This window comes from Chiloscyllium plagiosum, unplaced genomic scaffold, assembly GCF_037043375.1.
Source record: "Chiloscyllium plagiosum isolate Xiang-an unplaced genomic scaffold, Cpla_swu_hap1 HiC_scaffold_47, whole genome shotgun sequence".
Classification (NCBI taxonomy): domain Eukaryota; kingdom Metazoa; phylum Chordata; class Chondrichthyes; order Orectolobiformes; family Hemiscylliidae; genus Chiloscyllium; species Chiloscyllium plagiosum.
The window spans coordinates 13,565,740-13,573,390 of record NW_028270185.1 but is presented as its reverse complement, the minus strand read 5'-3'; the positions used below and the strand labels follow the sequence as shown (position 1 = coordinate 13,573,390).

General features: G+C 41.0%; 1 pseudogene; it reads left to right on the top strand.

Annotated features, from left to right (window-relative positions):
* The first annotated feature begins 4,074 nt into the window (after positions 1 to 4,074).
* On the top strand, positions 4,075 to 7,651 carry LOC122542853 (thioredoxin pseudogene; annotated as a pseudogene).

The following is a 7,651-nucleotide window of genomic DNA, read 5'->3' as shown; positions in this document are numbered from 1 at the left end:
GCTACTTCTCAACCCATTGGTCCATCTGATCAAGATCCTGCTGTATTCTGAGGTAATCTTCTTCGCTGTCCACTATACCTCCAATTCTGGTGTCATCTGCAAACTTACTAACTATACCTCTTATGCTCATATCCAAATCATTTATATAAATGACAAAAAGTAGAGGACCCATGCCAATTCTTGTGGCACTCCACAGACCTCCAGTCTGAAAAACAACCCTCTACCACCACCCTCTGTGTTCTACTGTTGAGCCAGTTCTGTATCCAAATGGCTAGTTCTCCCTGTATTCCGTGAGATCTAACCTTGCTCACCAGTATCCCATGGGGAACCTTGTCAAACGCCTTACTGAAGTCCATATAGATCACATCCACTACTCTGTCCTCAATCCTCTTTGTTACTTTTTCAAAAAACTCAATCAAGTTTGTGAAACATAATTGACCACGAACATGAAATTCTGGCAACAGGGTGAACTCCAGCTTTTAGCCATAACGAGGAGCGAGAAAGAGATGTCGCAATTTTCAAAACTACAACAACTGCTGAAAGTTAAACTAAAATTCTGGTTCTGCAGGAACCTGACTCCACCCATTCATGCTGCTTCAATTGTTCCAACTTTTAAAAAGTCATATGGCCTCATAAGCTGTTTACTTTTTTGGCTTAGAACAGACCGTGTTATGCCTCTGCCTCATCCTTGTTTCACAAAAAAAGGACAAAATACGCCTCTTAAAGTCATAGCATCGTCACAGGTGTTGTCAATGTGGTGCCGAGGTATCTTGTTATGGTGATTTTTAATCTCAGAGTCTATGGATTATTACTCCAGTCTTGAATTTACTGCTTCATTAACATAACCACTGCACTGCCTTACTCGTCACCAACTTGAACACTGTAGGAGGCCAAAAGATGGGGAGAGTCACAGGGTGACGTTAAAATGGCAAAGTGCTATAATACAGTTGTCATTGTACATTTGGAGACAGCCAAGGTGGCCATTTGTAGAATATCAAGTCCTTGCCTGCTCTCTTCAGGGCTGTTAGTCCCATTCCCTCATTCTATTTTGAAATTGTGAATTATTTTCACTTCTGTCACTCTCAGAGGCAACACGTTCCAGGTCATTATCACCCTACGCAAAAAAAGTTCTTCCTACAAGACGCCTTGTTTTGGACCAGATCAAACCCCCTCACAAAAAATCAAGGAGATAACCTGGACCCCAACTTTTATCTTATTTAAAGGTAAGTGTAACACGCGGAGTTCCAAATATGATTTGAACACCTAGGCATTGGGAGACAGACAATGAATGTCAATTTTGTCAGACGTGCCTAGTCCCAAGATACAATTTTTAAAAGAAAACTAAAATAGCCTTCAAGAATAGTATCTCAACTTTCTGCAGTCTGCATTCCACTGGATTGAACCACAAACTTAATTCATTTATTTAGAGTCAGAAAGTACCAGGGGAAGCACAGCGCATTTGTTCACATCTGGAAAAAGGGGAGGGGGCTGTGGAGCAAATTAACTTCTTTTATGACTGACAGTTGAGCTGTATTCTCTTATTTAAATGCTGATATGTATCCAGCATAATAAAAAAACATCGTGGATGCTGTAATTATGAAATAAATTCAGAAGGTGCTGGAGAAACTCAGCAGATCTCGCAGCATCTATAGAGAGAAAGAACAATGTTAACATTTTAAGTCCAGTCGGACTCCTTCCGATTTCTAACATCTGCAGTATTTTGCTTTTTATTACAATCATGTATTAAGGTGATTAAACTTGATATTTAATTTTGAAGCAAGCCTCTGTCTCAAGAATTGTTTTCTCAATGTCCAAACCTGTGCTCTGTTTGGCCCCCCACAACACTGAATATTTTTCAAAGTATTATTTCTTCTATTTCTTCTTAATGTACTTACTTATTCTTATTCCTTCAAAGCTGGGTGTAGGTTTGCTCACTGAGCTGGAATGTTCATTTTCAGATGTTTCATCACCATACTAGGTAGCATCTTCAGTGAACTTTTGAATGAAGCACTGGTGGCATAGCCTGCTTTGTATTAAATTTTTGAGTTTCTGTGGTGACATCATTTCCTGTGGTGATGTCATTTCCTGTTCTTTTTCTCAGGAGGTGGTAAATGGGATCCAGGTCACTGTGTTTGTTGATAGATTTCCAGTTGGAATGCCATGCATCTAAGAATTCTTGCGTGTGTCTCTGTTTAGCTTGTCCCAGTCGAAGTGGTGTCCTTCCTCATCTGTATGTAAGGATATAGTGAGAGTGGGTCATGTTGTTTTGTGACTAGTTGATGTTCATGTATTTGGTGGCTAGTTTTCTGCCTGTTTGTCTAAAGTTCAAAGCTGTTTTAAATCTGAAAATTCCAATGTTGGTAATGTGCTGTTTCCAAAACTCTTTAAATTTTGTTTTCTTAACATTTCAAGTCTGATACAAGTCATCTTCAGAACACTTCAGATTGTTTCCAACATATGCAGTTTTACATTTCCCGATTTCCTCCTTGCATCACTGTTGTGCCTTTCACCTTAAACTGACCTTGAAATGAGTGTTTTGATTTATTGAGATGATGAGCTCTTATTCTCCCAGTCTCAGACTTTCTTTTGTGAAGAACCTTCTATATAAAGCAACAGTTTTAATTTTTTGCAGTACTGGCCAAGGGTTTAAACTGAAAGCATCTTTATTGGGGCTGATGTCCTTCCGAGTACTTGCAGAGAATGTGTCTACTGCTTGTCCCATCCAGAGAGAATCGCTTCCATTTATTCGTTGCCTTTCAAGTTCTCAGGATGTCCCAAAGCAACCAATGAAGCTCTTGATTTACTGTAAAGTCACTCTTGTAAAGAAGGTCTGCCAGTAGACTGCCAGACTACTTAGACCCCTTGGCATCATGGTAGCCCACGAACCCACAAACACACTATAGCAACAGCTAATGAACTTGAGACACCCTATACAGACAAGCAAAACTAATGTCATTTACAAAGTACCTTGCTAGAACTGTAACAAACACTACATTGGACAAACAGGCAGAAAACTAGCCACCAGGATACATGAAAATCAACTAGCCACAAAACGATATGACCCACTCTCATTATATCCTTACGTACGGATGAGGAAGGACACCACTTGTGGGCGGCACGGTGGCACAGTGGTTAGCACTGCTGCCTCGCAGCGCCAGAGACCCGGGTTCAATTCCCGCCTCAGGCGACTGACTGTGTGGAGTTTGCACGTTCTCCCCGTGTCTGCGTGGGTTTCCTCCGGGTGCTCCGGTTTCCTCCCACAGTCCAAAGATGTGCAGGTCAGGTGAATTGGCCATGCTAAATTGCCCGTAGTGTTAGGTAAGGGGTAAATGTAGGGGTATGGGTGGGTTACGCTTCGGCGGGTCGGTGTGGACTTGTTGGGCCGAAGGGCCTGTTTCCACACTGTAAAGTAATCTAATCTAATCTAATCTAATCACTTCGAATGGGACAACACATCCATCCTAGGGCAAGCCAAAAAGAAACATGCATTATCATTACCATGTAATGATATACACACGTATATCATTACACACGTAAACTCTTATAAATCAGACTTTTTGTAAAGGTTGCTAATAGTGCTCTTGATTCTAACTGTAGATTCCTCTGCAGAACACTTGGTTCCCAATTCTTTGGTTAATCTAGATTATGATCCTGCACGAAGATTGCCAAGTGACTGCAGGACGAAACTTTGGCATTTGTCTGGCCAATGGGAATCCTCTTGTGATGTCATAAAAAGAATGGATCAATCAAAGGCGACATTGACAATCAAAAACGTTGCTGTGTATTCCCATTGGCAACATAGAACCAACCAAAAGAGGGCCGTCGTCCGATTTGTTCTTTGTCGCTCACTCATCCAACCTAATGAAATCGCTAATACCTGTGTTGCCAGTAATGTTAGCATCGTGTTCTCGCCGGGGCTCATCCCCATCCCAACCGAGCGGTCAGCTGGGCGGGAAGGTCAACACTTCAGTTCTTCCAGTTGATCAGAGGGAGCGATTGGCTGCAATACGTGGGTGTGGCTTGCAATGACGTCAATATGCGTCACTATCGAGGCGGGGCTGAAAGGGAGACCTGTGGCGGGGGTGCTGCATTGAACACCCATCAGAGTGGACAAGAGGCGGCGAGATGGTCGTCAGGCGCATCCGGACACGGAAGCAGTTCCAGACACTGCTGCGGGAGGAGGAGGAGAGCCTAATTGTCGTGTTCTTCGCGGCTCGATGGTGTAACAATTGCTCCAACATCAAGCCCTTCTTCCGCATGAGGTCTGAGCATTACCGGGATGTCATCTTCGCGGAGGTGGACGTGGATGAGTCAGAAGACCTGGCCCGAGCTGCCGGCATCAGTTGCATGCCCACCTTCCAGTTCTACAACTGTCAGGAGAAGGTTGCAGAGTTCTCAGGGACCAGGAGAGACAAGTTAGATCACTTGATAATGCGACTGAAATAATTCTCACGTGTTACAAGAGAAAAAAATTAAATACACCTGTCCTCTGAATGGTTGCATTTATCGAATCTTAACATCATGGAAGGTCATATGACCCATCGAAGCTGGGCTGGAATACTCCATCTTTAAAGAAGCAATACTGTTTTGAAGGACTTATAGTGTTATGACCCAGGGTAAACCCCTCTGCTAATTTAAACCGGACACACAGAGAAGCTCACCTCGTGCTGTAATCTGTTAAATTTTGAGATGCAAAGAACTATCCCAGATTTCACTATTTAAAGTAACAACTAACAATCTTATTCTTTAGGTCCAACAGAACATTAAAACCACAACTATTTACAACTCCTTTCTCTTAAACCTATCTTTTACCTCCCCTCTACAATACTGGTCTGATAAAGTCCCTCTTAAATTTACAGCAAAATCAATTTCAAACCCAGTTATCATCTCCAGATGTTGAACTTTCTCTGTTGATTTGTCGAGGTCGGCTTCGGTCTTCTGCTGCACAAATTTCTTATGGATAGATGACTTTCAGAGAGCTATTCTACTGGCAGTCTTGGTGCTTGCTTGGCTGTTCTCCTGTAACTGTTCGAAATGTCCAGTTTATACCCCAAAACATTAGATCATTTCATTGGTTTGATGTCATCAAAACATTACAATTCAAATTTGATTGGATTTTGGTGTCAGGGACATAATTTAAACTGGCCGAATTTAAATTTGTTTTTATTCTATGGCAACCACCTCCAGCTATTTGTGTCAACCAAATGTTCCATTTTTAAATCTTCCAGCACACTCTGTGCCTCTCTAACTCCGTGCCAGCTTCCACTCTCTCAAAGGTACAGTACACCTTCATAACATCTCCACCCTTAAGAAAAAATGAAGCATCATAATGAAAATATGGTATCATTTCTTTTTCTCTATTCCTTAACCACATTATCATGACCTACATGACTTTGATCTAAGTTCGTATTAACTTCTTCCCACATCTATATAACATTGAATAGATTCTTACAACCCGCAACATGTGCGATTTGTAAATTAAAAGTCTGTAAAATCAGACTCCAACGAAACAGTCTCATATTCTTGTCTTTAAAGCATTCCAAGATGTAAGAGGATTGTGATACATGTACACAACTGTCTCTGACACATTGTTTGAGACGTACACATTACAATGTTGTAAGGCCAGTATCAAACTCAATAGTTATTTTTTGATCATGGCGTATTTCCTTTGGTGGATGTTGAGTTTCTTCAAAAAGTAACCAACTGGCAGTTCAATCCCTTCATCATCTTCCTATAGCAGTAAAGCTCCAACTCCTATGTCACTAGCATCGATGGCAACTTTGAAGGGTTTCGAAAAGTTTGGTGTAGCTGAAACTGCTTTTAAATGGTCGAATGCCTCCTGGCATTGTTCTGTCCACCGAAACTTTGTGTTCTTCTTCAGAAAATTGGTTAATGGTGCCACTACACTGCTAAAGTTTTCAACAAACTTCCGATAAAATCTACTTAGTGCCAAGAATCGAAGTTACAACAAGGGGTAAACCCCTCTGCTAATTTAAACCCAACACACAGAGAAGCTCACCTTGTGCTGTAATCTGTTAAATTTTGAGAGGCAAAGAACTATCCTAGATTTCACTATTTAAAGTCACAATTAATAATCTTATTATTTAGGTCCAACAGAGAACATTAAAACCACAACTATTTACAACTCCTTTCTCTTAAACCTATCTTTTACCTCCCCTCTACAATACTGGTCTGATAAAGTCCCACTTAAATTTACAGCAAAATCAATTTCAAACCCAGTTATTGTCTCCAGATGTTGAACTTTCTCTGTAGATTTCTTTAGGTCAGCTTCGGTCTTCTGCTGCACAAATTTCTTATGGACAGGTACCTTTCAGAGAGCCATTCTACTGGCAGTCTTGGTGCTTGCTTGGCTGTTCCTGGCAATTCTCCTCTAACTGTTCAAAATGTCTGGGTTTATACCCCAAAACATCAGATCATTTCATTGGTTTGATGTCATCGAAACATTAAGATTCAAATTTGATTGGATTTTGATGTCTGGAGCATAATTTAAACTGATTGGCCGAATTTGAATTTGTTTTTGTTCCATGGCATCGCAACTCCAGCTATTTGTGTCAACCAAATGTTACATTTTAAAATCTTTCAGCACACTCTGTGCCACTCTAAGTCCGTGCTAGCTTCCACTCTCTCTTAAAGGAACAGTAGAACGCTACACCTTCATAACAATAGCAAAGGGTCGCCAACTTGGTCCCTGGCACCAGGGGGTTGGTCCTGTGATGAGAAGTGGAGTAAATTTTGCCTTGAGTCAATGGAGTTTAAAGGAATGAGATACGATCTGACTGAAATAAACAAGATTCTGTAGGGACTTGACAGAGTAGACACTGAGATGTGTTTTTTTTACTGGTGAGGGAATCTAGAAAATGGGCCACAGCCTCAAGATAAAGGGACTGTGCATTTAGGACCAAGAGGATGAATGATTACTTGATTCAAAAGGTTGTGAATCTTTGCAATTCTTTATATGAGAGAGTTTTTGCTGCTTCAATGTTGAATACTTTCAAGATTGATAAAGAGAAATTTTTGGTCTCTTGAGGAATCCAGGGGAGTGAGTGGGAAAGTGGATTTGAACCCCCAGATCAACAATGATCAAAGGCTTAACTCATTTGGTCTACAACTGATAATTTCTCTCGTGTATTTTGAAAATGTTAGCCAAATAGTCCCACACCTGCTCACTTTTCAAAATAAAATCATTTTGTTTACCTTTACCTGTTTGTCTAATTAAACTGGAAATTATGAGAGAATCTACTTCCAACCTCTGTTTAGGCAGTGATTCCAGATCACAACATCTCTCTGCACAAAACAAAAATCATTTGCTAACTGATCAGCACTGGCTATTAAAGAATTCTCCTGCACTGTCACCATCAACAACCTTCACAAACCCATAACCCTCCAACATCTGTGCACTCCTCTCACCCCGGCCTCTTGAGCATCACTGCTGCAACTTTGCTAGCCATGTCTTACCCGAAAACATGTCTTCTGGAAGTCACTCATCAAAATTCTCTGTCTCTGTTACCTCATTTCCATCCTTTAAGGAGCTCCTCTAGACAAAGTTTTTGGTTAACTGGCACAATTTGTGGTTCAGTGTCGAATTTTGTTTGTCAGGTTCCCTGTGAAGTGTGTCGGGATGCTCACTACA